Source organism: Halichoerus grypus, chromosome 10, assembly GCF_964656455.1.
Source record: "Halichoerus grypus chromosome 10, mHalGry1.hap1.1, whole genome shotgun sequence".
Classification (NCBI taxonomy): Eukaryota; Metazoa; Chordata; class Mammalia; order Carnivora; family Phocidae; genus Halichoerus; species Halichoerus grypus.
In genome coordinates, this window is record NC_135721.1 from 104065432 (window position 1) to 104078505 (window position 13074).

The 13074-nt window shown below is 42.1% G+C and overlaps 2 long non-coding RNA genes across 3 annotated transcripts in view; both read left to right on the forward strand.

Moving 5' to 3' along the window:
- LOC144379258 (uncharacterized) overlaps positions 1-13074 on the forward strand; it is a 167857-nt gene that overhangs the window by 138483 nt on the left and 16300 nt on the right. The gene's annotated exons all lie outside the window — the stretch shown is intronic.
- LOC118546341 (uncharacterized) overlaps positions 1-13074 on the forward strand; it is a 107476-nt gene that overhangs the window by 89882 nt on the left and 4520 nt on the right. The window lies entirely within an intron of this gene.

The following is a 13074-nucleotide window of genomic DNA, read 5'->3' on the forward strand; positions in this document are numbered from 1 at the left end:
TTTCGTAGTCACACAATATCATTTTTGTATGGTCTTATTGCTTACCCGGATCAGCCCTATTTAATGTTCTAGGGAACGACACCAGGATATGAAACCCAGGAGGAAAGGATCATAGGGGCTGATTTGGAGACTGGCTAACACAACTGCCAATACTCTAAGCCGTGCTGCAATCATTTCTCACCAAGAATATTAAAATAACTGATCACTGGGGCGCCTGGGTGGCTCAGTCGTTAAGCGTCTGCCTTCGGCTCAGGTCATGATCCCAGGGTCCTGGGGTCAAGCCCCGCATCGGGCTCCCTGCTCAGCAAAGAGCTTGCTTCTCCCTCTCCCACTCCCCCTGCTTGTGCTCTGTCTGTCAAATAAATAAATAAAATCTTTAAAAAATAAAAAATAAAAAATAAAATAAAATAACTGATCACTTCTAACTTTGCCTTCATTTCAGCTTTTTCTATAAAGCAGCTACGATGATCTATTTTTTTCCCCCACAATCACCTTCTAATAAAGAGAACTGGATCATGTCATCTGTCAGCTTGCATCCTTTAAATGCCATTATATTGAACTTAGAAAGTCACACTCCTTACTCTTCCCTGCAAGTGCTCAACATCTGGCTCTAGCCTCCCTTTCAACCTCATCCTCAGCTCCTCAGGCCATTCTGGTCTTCCTTGCAGCATACTCCTCCCCAGCCAGGCTCTCTCTCACTTCAGAGCCTTTGAGGTGGTTACTTTGTGTACAGATTGCCTCCCTCTCTCTCCTCCCAATCTGGCAGTTTCCACTCATTCTTTAGGTCTCAGATTAGATACTTTCTCAGAGAAGCCCTCTGGGTCTCCCAGCCTAAAACTTTACCCGCAGTAACATTCATCACAATTTATAAGGATACTTTGTGTTTATTTACTTACTGTCTCCCAGGACCACAGCAGTAAGGGCCCAGGGAGCAGTGACTGAGCTTTGCTCAGGTCCCACACTAGGTGCCTAGGATGCTGACAGGAAAATAGGAGATCCTTAATATTTACTGAAAGCAATGAATGACCGAGTGGCTTATAGTCTTTAAGTGAGGATTTCACTTGAACTCCCCCAATTTCAACTTATGTTTCTCTTCTTTTAAGCTTTGCCAACAATTCTAACGCTGGAGGTGAGAAAATGGAGATGGGAAAACCAGACACAACCGGAGAAGTTTAGATAAAAATGAAAACCGTTCTCTCTCTCTTCTGCTGATCCTTTTCCCCCCAAAAGCCTAAAAAGGATGAAACTATTTGGACTTATTGATTTTGAAAATGATGTAGAAAAGAATTTAAGAACATTCTGCTCCATTCAAGATGATTTCTATAAGTAGAAAAGGAGATCTAGAAAAGCCCCAAACCAATTACTACATTCGAATCGATAAGTACATTTTACATTTTTTGTCAGACGTTTCTTACCAAAAGGCTTGGAGAATATCATCTGTTCTTGTGTTTTTTTCTGTGCATTCCTACTCACGCATATCAAATGAAGAAAAGCCTAAGGTGAGGTGCTCACATTTGCATCATAAAACACGTGGCACATTTCGAAATTGACATCACAAGGGTAACTTCAATGCTACGCAACACATGTATCTGCTGATGTGTGGTCTAGGAAGTGTTCTTACCCTATCAGTTCTGCGGCCCACCGTGTCCTCCAAATAAGAAACGCTTTTGCCAAATCATGTGTAGAGTTTTTGAGACCACTTGCTCCCTGCTTATGTACAATTCCTTCACTTCTTCAGAATGATTAACACTTTTTATGCATCCTGGAGCCTGGGCTGGAACTGAGACTCCAATAGGAGGGTGGTGGAGTAAGGGGGAGCCCCTGACCAGCGGGCACTGATGAGAAGCAGCCCTTTAGAAGAAGATTTGCTCCAGACGAATAGCTGTGTTATGAGGGGCAAAAGGGAGTGCTGATATGGTCCAGTAGAAAGAAACAAGGGAACAGGAAGGAACAGGTGCAGGAACTCAAGAGTGTAACAGGGATGAATTAGCTTCAGAATGAACCTCTCTCCAGCGGACTAGGCACCAAGGAGGTACATGCATGATTTTTAGTTGCTTACCATGACTCATTTTAAAATAATTTAAGTGTAGATTACCTTGCATTTTCAACGTGGCAGGAAAATCCCTTCAGAGATTTACAAGGCAACCAGATGGATTTGGGGAAGTAACTGATTTCTGTTTAATTCTGCTGATTCTTGAGGGCACCTGGGTGGCTCAGTCTTTAAGCATCTGCCTTCAGCTCAGGTCATGATCCCAGGGTCCTGGGATCGAGCCCCGCATCGGGCTCCCTGCTCGGCGGGAAGCCTGCTTCTCCCTCTCCCACTCCCCCCGCTTGTGTTCCCTCTCTCGCTGTGTCTCTCTTGGTCAAATAAATAAAAATCTTAAAAAAAAAAAAAAAGAAAAGAAATCTTTCTTTAAAAAAAACAAATTCTGCTGATTCTTCCCTCATCCTAGGAATTTCCTTCACTTTAGTAACACCACAATATCCTTTGAAGGGCAGTTCTTTTTGTATGAGGGCTCTCAACACAAACCAATTTAATCCAAAGAGAGCGTGATGGTCCATGAAGTTTAGAATCTCTAGGGGTAGACTGTGCGAGACTGCACGGAACCCTTGAGAAGTGTGTCTCTTTCCTGGGCTTGTGGGCACTCGCTCTCCAGCTCTCTTGCTCCTTCAGCTCTGCTTAAATTTGTGTGAGTGCCAAGCTCAGCCAAAATGTCCCCACAACGTGGCACAGATGTCTACCCGCAGCTCCAGACTTACATCCCGTTAGAATCCCAAATGGAAAGAGGTACTCTCTCCCAGTCAGTTCAGTAAAGACCCTGGTTGGGTTCTCCATGGATCTGGTTTGGGCCTCTTCCTCCACCCAGCTTCTGTTTTGGTTCTGGTTATACTGTCTTCATTTCATTTCTTGGAATAGACCTGCCCTGCAAAATGCTGTTCCTTCCATCAGACTCTTCCCTTCCATCAGGGCCAACTGAATTCCTTACTCATCCTTCAGATCTCAGCTAAAATGGTATTGTATCAGTGTGAAGTCCCCTGATTTTGTAGAGACTCTGTGACTTTACATGTGGCCTCAGAACAGCGTTCCTTGCAGCTATGCTAGGCCAGCTCAATAAATGTGTTTCTGGGCCCACAGTTAATTAACTTTTTTTTTTTAAGATTTTATTTATTTATTAGAGTGCACACGAGCAGGGTTGGGAGAGGGGAGGCAGAGGGAGAAGCAGACTCCCCACTGAGCAGGGAGCCTGACAAGGGGCTTGGGGCTCCATCCCTGGACCCTAAGTTCATGACCCAAGCTGAAGGCAGATGCTTAACTGACTGAGCCACCCAGGTGTCCCTGGGCCCACAGTTATCTTGATCGTGTATAATCTGAAGATGAAGTGTGCCCTACCTATCCTGAATACCTAAGAAAGGCCCTGGGGGTGGAGGGGTGGTATGCCTGGAACCTTAGAGCCAAATATGATTCCTTATGCTCTATCTTGCCGTGTTGTACCCTCTACCTGTATTAAAACCTTACGTGAGCATAGGTGAGGATGTAGAGAAAAGGGAACCCTCTTGCACTGTTGGTGGGAATACAAATTGGTGCAGCCACTCGGGGAAACAGTATGGAGGTTCCTCAGAAAGTGAAAAATAGAACTACCCTATGATGCAACAATCACACTACTGGGTATTTTCCCAAACAATAAATAAAATACTAATTCAAAGGGATACATGTACCCCAATGCTTGTAGCAGCATTATCTACAATAGCCAAATTATGGAAACAGCCCCAGTGTCCATCAATTGATGAATGGATAAAGATGTGATCTTATCCACAATGGAATATTAGCCCTAAAAAAGAATGAAATCTTGCCATTTGCAATGGCATGGATGGATCTAGAGAGTATTATGCTAAGCAAAATAAGATCAAGAAAGACAAACACCATATGATTTCACTCATGTGGAATTTAAGAAACAAAACAAATGAGCAAAGGGGGAAAAAAGAGAGAGAAGCAAACCAAGAAACAGACTCTTACTATAGAGAACAAACTGATGGTTACCAGAAGGGGGGGCAGGGGGATGAGTGAAAGAGGTGACCAGGATTAAGAATACACTTACCATGATGAGCACTGAGTAATGTAGAGACTTGTTGAATCACTATATTGTATACCTGAAACTAATATTACACTGTATGTTAACTAACTGGAATTTAAAAAAGAAAACCTTACAGGAGTATGCCCTGTGGAATCTTGTCTTAATGATAATCATTAATTATCCAAACTTGTGTGATTGTCACATATGGATTTTGTGGTTATTCTATTAAAATGGGTCTCTGCTACCGAACTGGAAGCTCTATCAGGGTAGGGGCCAAGCCTGATTTTTGCATTTTATTTTCTCCTGACATGCCATCATGCCTGATACATGGCGAGTTAGGATCCAACCAGGAAAACAGAAACCACTCTGAGTTCTTACAGAAGGGAAGTTAATGCAAGGATTTGGTGGTGCAGCTGATAGAAGACGCTGAGTGAGACAGCCCAGATATGAACAAGGTGGAACCATCCCCAAGCTGGAGGGACAGGAGGTTGGGGTGGTGGACAAGAGCCCAGGGGCCAGGTTCACCTGGTGGAAGCTGGAACCACGGTAGGGTGCTCAGGGGAGAGCAGGTGCCATGGGGAGATGGACAAAGCTATTGCATGGGAGCTGCCCCCAAGGGCAAGGAGAGGACTGGAGAACTAGCTTGGCTTCTCCTCTCCTTCCTTTCTTCTCCCATCTTTTACCAGTGTCTGCCCTTGCCTAAATCCAGTTGGAAGCCAGGTGATGCAGAAACCTGGGTTTCTCTCCATGATACACCACATGGGGCAAACAAGGAACAGTTCCCGGATCGTCCTTATCAGTGCTCAATAAATATATGCTGAATGAATGAATCCGACCAAATTGTGCACAAAAACTGTTGCTGGTTGATTCAAAATTCTAGTGGTACCAGTCTTGAAAGGTCTAGATCTACAACAAAAATGCACATGTTACAGAGATCCCTCGGTAGGGCAGAATCTGGAGAAACATAGCCTGGCTGATGTCATTTCATGATAATTCTATCACTGACCAATCCTCCTTCTGGCTGACACTCTTCTTTCTTTAGCTGTGCAATATGTTGCTTTAGCTTGGGATCCATTCAGACTTGTCAGGAATACTTTGTCTATTGTTCATTTCATTCTTCTTGTCTTAATTTCATTATCTTAATTTTTGTGAGGAAATACTTATTTCTCTTATTTCCAACTTCCTTAAGAGAGGAGCATCACATTGGAGCCTGCATGTCCCAACAACAAAGAACATAATAATCTCTCAGGTTTAGAGAAATACATGGATATTTCAAGCCATCTTATAAAAAAGTCACTAAACCGGGGCGCCTGGGTGGCTCAGTCGTTAAGCGTCTGCCTTCGGCTCAGGTCATAATCCCAGGGTCCTGGGATCGAGCCCTGCTTCGGGCTCCCTGCTCTGCGGGAAGCCTGCTTCTCCCTCTCCCACTCCCCCTGCTTGTGTTCCCTCTCTCGCTGTGTCTCTCTCTGTCAAATAAATAAATAAAATCTTTAAAAAAAAAAGTCACTAAACCTGTGGAAATCAGATCATCTTTTATGTATTAGTTCTTCAAAGTCTTATTTACTGAAGATAAAAGGAAAGACATCATTATTAATCCTGAATAAAATACACACACATATGCATCACATAATACTCAACTATTTATCTGGGATAAAAAAAATCTCCAGTGAATTCCAGAATATTAACAGAATATTTCATTCTTCTTTATTGCCCAGATAAAATTCATGATGTAGTAACAATTACCTAAGGACCTAAGAATGTTAACATGAGCTTATCTGATGTGCACAAACGCCTCATCTGCCTTCATTTATAAATTCCCCCCATGATCCATTGTTAAAGAAACACAAATCCAGGAAAAAATGTACCCCCTGTACAAATATTTAGAAAATAATAACAGTTCAGATGACTACTGCAAATTTATAGCTGTGGGTAGAAGGCATCTAAATTCTTCCCTTCCTCTCTTATCATCCCACCTCCTCAAAAACAAACTTCAGGCTCAGTGGTTTTCTTGGGCACCTTCATGGCTACATAGGAAATTTGCTAAATTGTGAATTCAATAAAAATTGCTAAATTAACCGCACTGGGGGGGGGTGATTCATTTATACCAATTAGACATGACCTTCTCCTGAGCATGGGGTTTGAATGCGTCCGTCTGTCTCTCACAGTTATAATTTTCAATGATTGATAATGCTCAACTCAAGCTTGAAGAAACAGAAATGACTTTCTCCTTTTAGGTAGCTGCTGAATTGACTCTCATTGCTGTTCTTGCTCATTCTGTATCCTTAAGAATGATTTAGACAAGTTTGGAAGTTTGTAAAAGTTACTTTTCTTTTTAAAAGAGAGACAACTTGTTATACAAAATAAACCCCAAGAAATCACCGTCAAAAACTTTACGCCCAAACTTTGCGCCCATAAACATGTCATTTGTAGCAGATGCTACCAAGTTCCCCTCACCAGCTGACACACGCATTGCTCTGTGGCTCAGAGCTCCCCCCTTCTCTGGAGGATTGCCATTGGCTGATGGGAGCCACCTTGCATCTGTGAGGTTTCTGTCCCCACAGGTGGCTGGCCAATGACTGACTGATGGAGGGTACAACAGTCAGCCTCCTTCCCTCAGGGCAGGGCAGCCCCAGTGGTACAATCCATCCTCCATAGCTCCCCTTGGAGTCAGGCGCAATCTAACTTTCTCTTCCTTAGGTCCTCGCCCTGCTTTATCCTGCATCCCTCATGCCCTGAAAAGTCTCTTCTGGGAGCATTCCTGCAATAAAGCATTTACAGAAGAGTTTCCATCTCAAGCTCTAGTTCTAGGGAGCTCGAACTAAGACTCTGTTTTAATAACCTATTTTCATTCTAGAAGAAGTTGGGTTAGGCTCTAGAAACAAACAAAAAAAGTAAACATTTGGGCCACTAGAATTAGTGTGGCTAGAATTAAGTGACTATATTCATAGCAAAGGGGTCATGTTCATCTTTCTCTGATTATCAGAAACCAGATAAAGAAAATGTCTCCGTGTTTAAATCACTTCAACTGACAGTCTGAAAGTGATTCTGCTTTGATGAACCTTTACTCTTCTGATGGTCTAGGTCTGGATCTCCATCCTTGTGCCTTCTTTTGGTTTACCTTGCCCCTAGAGACTGAAAGAGGGTTAAAAACAGGTCACTTACTGAGTACTGACTGCATAGACACAAAACTAGAAACCTTACAGGTGTAATTCCATTTGATTCTCATGACAGGTTATTGAGGGTCAGATTATTATCCCTACTTCATAGAGGATGACACTGAGATTCAGAGACCATTTGTAACTTGATCCAAGCATAGGCAGCTAGGAAATGGCAGAGTGAGGATTCAAATCCAGGTCTGCTGACTACAAAAGCCTCATTCATTTTTTTTTTTTTAATTAACACATAATATATTATTGGTTTCAGAGGTACAGGTCTGAGATTCATCAGTCTTATATGATACCCAGTGCTCATTACATCACGTGCCCTCCTTAATGTCCATCAACCAGTTACCTCATCCCCCCACCCCCCTCCCCTCCAGCAACCCTCAGTTTGTTTCCTATGATTAAGAGTCTCTTACGGTTTGTCTCCCTCTCTGGTTTCATCTTGTTTTTTTTTTCCCTCCCTTCCCCTATGATTCTCTGTTTTCTTTCTTTTTTTTTTTTCTTTAAGATTTTATTTATTTGACAGAGAGAGACACAGCGAGAGAGGGAACACAAGCAAGGGGAGTGGGAGAGGGAGAGGGAGAAGCAGGCTTCCCGCAGAGCAGGGAGCCCAATGCGGGGCTCAATCCCAGGACTCTGGGATCATGACCCAAGCTGAAGGCAGACACTTAACAACTGAGCCACCCAGGCGCCCCTCTGTTTTCTTTCTTAAATTCCACATATCAGCAAGATCATATGATAATTGTCTTTCTCTGATTGACTTATTTCGCTTAGTATAACACCCTCTAGTTCCATCCACCTTGTTGCAAATAGCAAGATTTTACTTTTTTTTTTGATGGCTACAGAATTTTCCATTGTATATATACACCACATCTTCTTTATCCATTCATCTGTGGATGGACATCTGGGCTCTTTCCATAGTTTGGCTGTTGTGGACATTGCTGCTATAAACATTGGGATGCAGGTGCTCTTTCAGATAACTGCATTTGTATCAAAAGCCACATTCTTAACCAATTTACACAGTGCCAATTTAAAGATAAGGACATACATGGAAGAGAGTATTTCCTTTTTTTATTTGAGAGTATTTCCCTCTAAACTTAAGCATCTACATCTTCATTTCTGCAGCAGGGTCGGTGTCCCTTTTCCCATACTGCACCCACCGTCAGCTCCTGCAGGCTCTCCAACCACTGGTTCCCCCAGGACCCACAATTCAATTTATTGAATTGCCTTTGAGCACTGAGATAGCCTTACCAGTACCTTCCCTAGGCTGTAGTTATTAACAGATGCAGGAATCCAAAAGCCCAGCACTTTTTGCCTGTTCTCTATAGCTCTCCAGGAGTTAAAACGAAGCTGGGGTGGTGGGGGGCTTCACCAGAAAGCTCACCCTTATTTGGTTTCCTTCACTTCTCTGTCCTGCTCACCCCCACCCCCTGCACTCCCCAACCCCTTGTGCCCCCCCCAGTGGTCTCCCCAAGAGTATTTTCTCAACAAATCACCTGCTCCTGAATTCCTGGCTCAGTGTCTCCTTCTGAGAGAATCATAACTAAGTCAATATACATAAAGGAATGGAACAGACAAATACTACTAAAATCACTTTGGCATTCTGGACTTCTGGATGAACTTGTTTTGTTTTTTTCAAAGAAATAATTTTGTTGTTTATTGAAAAGTAATACATGCTCATTGTTAAAAAGAAGGATAGCAAATATAAATTAAGACAATAAAAGTCAATTCAGAATTCTAAAACTCAGAAAAATTACTATTTGAGTATTGCATATTTATATGTCTGAAATTACTATACATACCATTTATACTGGCTTTTTTTTTTTTTTAAAGATTTTATTTATTTGGGAGAGAGAGCACGAGTGGGGACAGGGCCAAAAGGAGAGGGAGAGGGACAAGCAGACTCCCCACTGAGTGCAGAGCCCAACGTGGGGCTCTATCCCAGGACCCCGAGATCATGACCTGAGTCAAAGTCAAATGCCTACTGACTGAGCCACCCAGGTGCCCCTATGCTATTTTTTTTTAAATGTCTTTGACATGCTTTCTTTCTATGCCAGTAAAATTTCCTCTACAAAATGTTTTTTTAAGCTTATATAGTGTTCAGTACTGTAATTTTTGGGGGTGGGACCAAGCCTTCAGGTGATGCTACTGGTCCATGGACCACTCTTTGATTAGTACTGATGGCTTTCTAAGGCCATCAGAGAACTCTGGCTTTGGTCTGTTTTGGTTTAGTGTTAATCTTGAAATAAACTTAGTCATTTAAATGTTCCCTCACACAATTCCCATTCAAACATGTTGATGAGTCATTCAAATGAATATAGACATATATGGGGAAAGAGAATTAATAGGACTTGACATTAATACTTTCTCTCAGTGAACATTTGCAAGTGGCTGAAGATGATCACAGAACACTACTATAGATGCAACTAACACTGAGGAAGTGTTGTATTCACTAGGGGGACAGCAGAAATTTAGACCTTCTGATAGTCTGCTATTCTCCTTGTTCTTGAATAAAACCATGGGTAAGGCATTTCCCACCGTATTCAAGAAATAAAATGTCCTCTAATTATTTGAGGAAAAACCATGGGTAAGGCATTTCCCATCGTATTCAAGAAATAAAATGTCCTCTAATTATTTGAGGAAACAACATGTCTTGTTCTCAGAAGCCACCTTGAAGGGGCTTCCACTAGCCAAATCAGGGACAATTGAAAATCAAAGTCATGTTAGTAAAGGATTATAACTCATTAAATAAAAAAGGAATGCATGGGTCCATACTTATTTAAATACATAAATTAACGGGTTAGAAGAAATAGTTCTGTCCCAAAGTAGAAAACCAACTAAGAAATGCTGAAAGAATGATGAAATTAGAAAATCATCTTATGACAGCCATCACTGTTATAACCATTTCAGACAAAAATCATGAATGTTAAAGTTAGTAGGTGAAAATTATGGGGGTAACAGGAAATTTATATAGTTTCATAGGTTTTATTCATAAGATACTAAGTACAAAGGGAAAAATAATAGCTTTACAGTAGAGAAATACCAGTTCACCAGATGGATACCACTTTAACCAAGAGATTAGAGTTCACAAAGTTTACATCACATATCAACATCTCGTGCCTCCCGATATGATGTACTGAGAAGGGCACAATATCACATCTGTGGTATTCCTGCCTAAAATGTATCACTTGAAGCTATCTTGAGGAAACATAAGATATCAAAATTGAAGGACATTTTACAAAATAACTGGCATGCATTCTTCTAATATATCAATGTCAACAAAAAATGAGATGAAGGAGATGGGGCAACTCATGCAGCCCATGATCTGGGATTTTCTTTCACTGTAAAGGATATGATTGCGACAAATAACAAAATCTGAACAAGGTCTGTAGACTAGTTAATTCAAATATTAATTTCCTAATTTTGGCAGCTGTAATATGGTTCTGTAAAAGAATGTCTTTGTTTTTTGGAGATATGTACTGAAGTATGTAAGGTAAGGGACATCATGTCTTCCACTGACACTCCAATAGTTGAGGAAAACAAATTATACATACATGGGTATATGGAGAGAGAAAGAAAGAAAGAAGATATGTGGTTAACATGTAGGTAATCTGGGCGAAGGATATACAGGAATTCTTTGTAAAATTCTTGCAACTTTTCTGTACATTTCAAAACTTTAAAATAATTAAAAATAAACATATACACACAAAACTCATAAAACAAACAAAATTCAGTTCTGTCTAATAGCAAATCTCCAGGCTCCATAATATACAACTTGTAAGGAACTCCAGCTCAAGCCTGCCTCAGGGGAAAGTGGGCCTGGTTAACTACTTGCTCACTCATCCAGCCTCCTCACCACTCACTAGCTCCATTAAAGGCTCTTCCACAGGTGGAAAGTGAGGGAGGGGATAAAGCAAAGGGTTTTTGTCATACATGGCTGACAGAGTTGTAATTTGGAGTCTGTGCCCTTTGCTAAGGCAATCCTAAAGTGAATTTCTGTCTGTGGATATTTTTGGCACTCCTGCCCAGCATTCACTGTATTTCCTGTGTGGGTGATGCCTCCCCTCACTTTTTACTCAGCAGTACGCCTCCAGCAATGGTCAGTTTTCTGTCTCAATTTGGCTAGGTTATAGCACCCAGTTACTCAGTCAAACAGTAAGTGTAGGTGTTGCCGTGAAGGAGCTGCGTAGATGCAATTAACATTTACAATTAGTTGACTCTATGTAAAGGAGATTATCCTCTGTAATCTGGGTGGGCCTGATTGTCTCAGTTGAAAGGCCTTAACAGCAGAATTGAAGTTTCCCTGTGGAAGAAGAGATTCCACTTGTGAACTGCAGGGACAGCTCTCACCCTCTCACCTAAGAGTTTCCAGCCTGGCCTTCCTGGCCTGCTCTGCCAGTTCCACAATCATGTAAGTGAGCCCCTTGCAGTAAATCCCTTTCTCTATCTATCTATCTATCTATCTATCTATCTATCTATCTATCATCTATCTATCTATGTATCTATCTATCTATCATCGCCTATCTATCTATACTACTGGTTCTATTTCTCTGGTAGAATCCTGACATACCTCTTTTCCAAGTATCAGGCCCCTGCCCTAAATCCCAATGGACAATTGTAAGGGTTCATGGTGGGTCTCTTAAACCCCCTCTTCTCCCTTGCTCCCGCCCCATACACTTGCCTTAAGAAAAAGTCACATATGATATCTGGTCATTCTTTATCATATATATGTTTTTTTGGCATCTGGGAATTTTGCTCAAAGTTTCAGCTAGTGTATGAATACCACTTGAACTGTTTCTTAATTGCACAAAACCCTGGGGCACATCCTCCTTGCTGGGGAAATGCTTATTTTATAGTAAACAGAAGATAAGGGAAGGCACTTTTTTTTAAAGGTTTTATTTATTTATTTGACACACAGAGAGAGAGCACAAGTAGGCAGAGCGACAGAGGGAGAGGCAGAAGCAGGCTCCCCACTGAGCAAAGAGCCCGATGTGGGGCTCAATCCCTGGACCCCAGGATCATGACCTGAGCTGAAGGCAGACACTTAACCGACTGAGCTACCCAGGCATCCCAGGGAACACACTTTTAAAATTTTTGCTAGGGGGTCTCAGAATCATAACTAGTACTGTAGTTGTTATCTTAGTTTGGGTCCTTCCAGAAGCAACCTTGAGACAAGGGTTTAGGTATATGTATTTCAGAGGTGATCTTGATAAAGATCTGTAGGTGTGGGAAAAATGTGGGAGGACAGAGAAGGGAAGGTGGCCAGTGAAGGGTGTGTTATCAAATTACCACTGTGGGCAATGTGATCTTAACCTCTCAGGGGAGCTTTAGCAATCAGTAGGAATGCGCACTTCCAAACAATCCAACTAGGGCAGTGAGGGAGCTGGGGTGTTAATACACCATATCTGTTCAGTCTCTGGTTGAGAGCTGCTTCCAGGAGGCTCTCATTCTCACGTACTTGGGTCCTACTGTGTCAGAGGCAGCCTTCCAGCATCTGGAAGTCAGGCCTACCTCAATCCCAAAGCAGAGGAGAAAGGGGTGGAGTGCTGACAGCGTCTGCTAGAGGTGATAAAGTTTATCTGACCCAAGGTATCGGATACATACCACTATCTAATACATACAATGGTGTGTCAGAAACAAACTCCTTACTTAAGGGATTAAAACTACTTCTCTTCCCGGGGTGCCTGGGTGGCTCAGTTGTTTCGGCTCAGGTCATGGTCCCAGGGTCTTGGGATCAAGCCCTGCATTGGGCTCTCTGCTCCGTGGGAGGCCTGTTTTTCCCTCTCCCACTCCCCCTGCTTGTGTTCCCTCTCTTGCTGTTTCTTTCTGTCAAATAAATA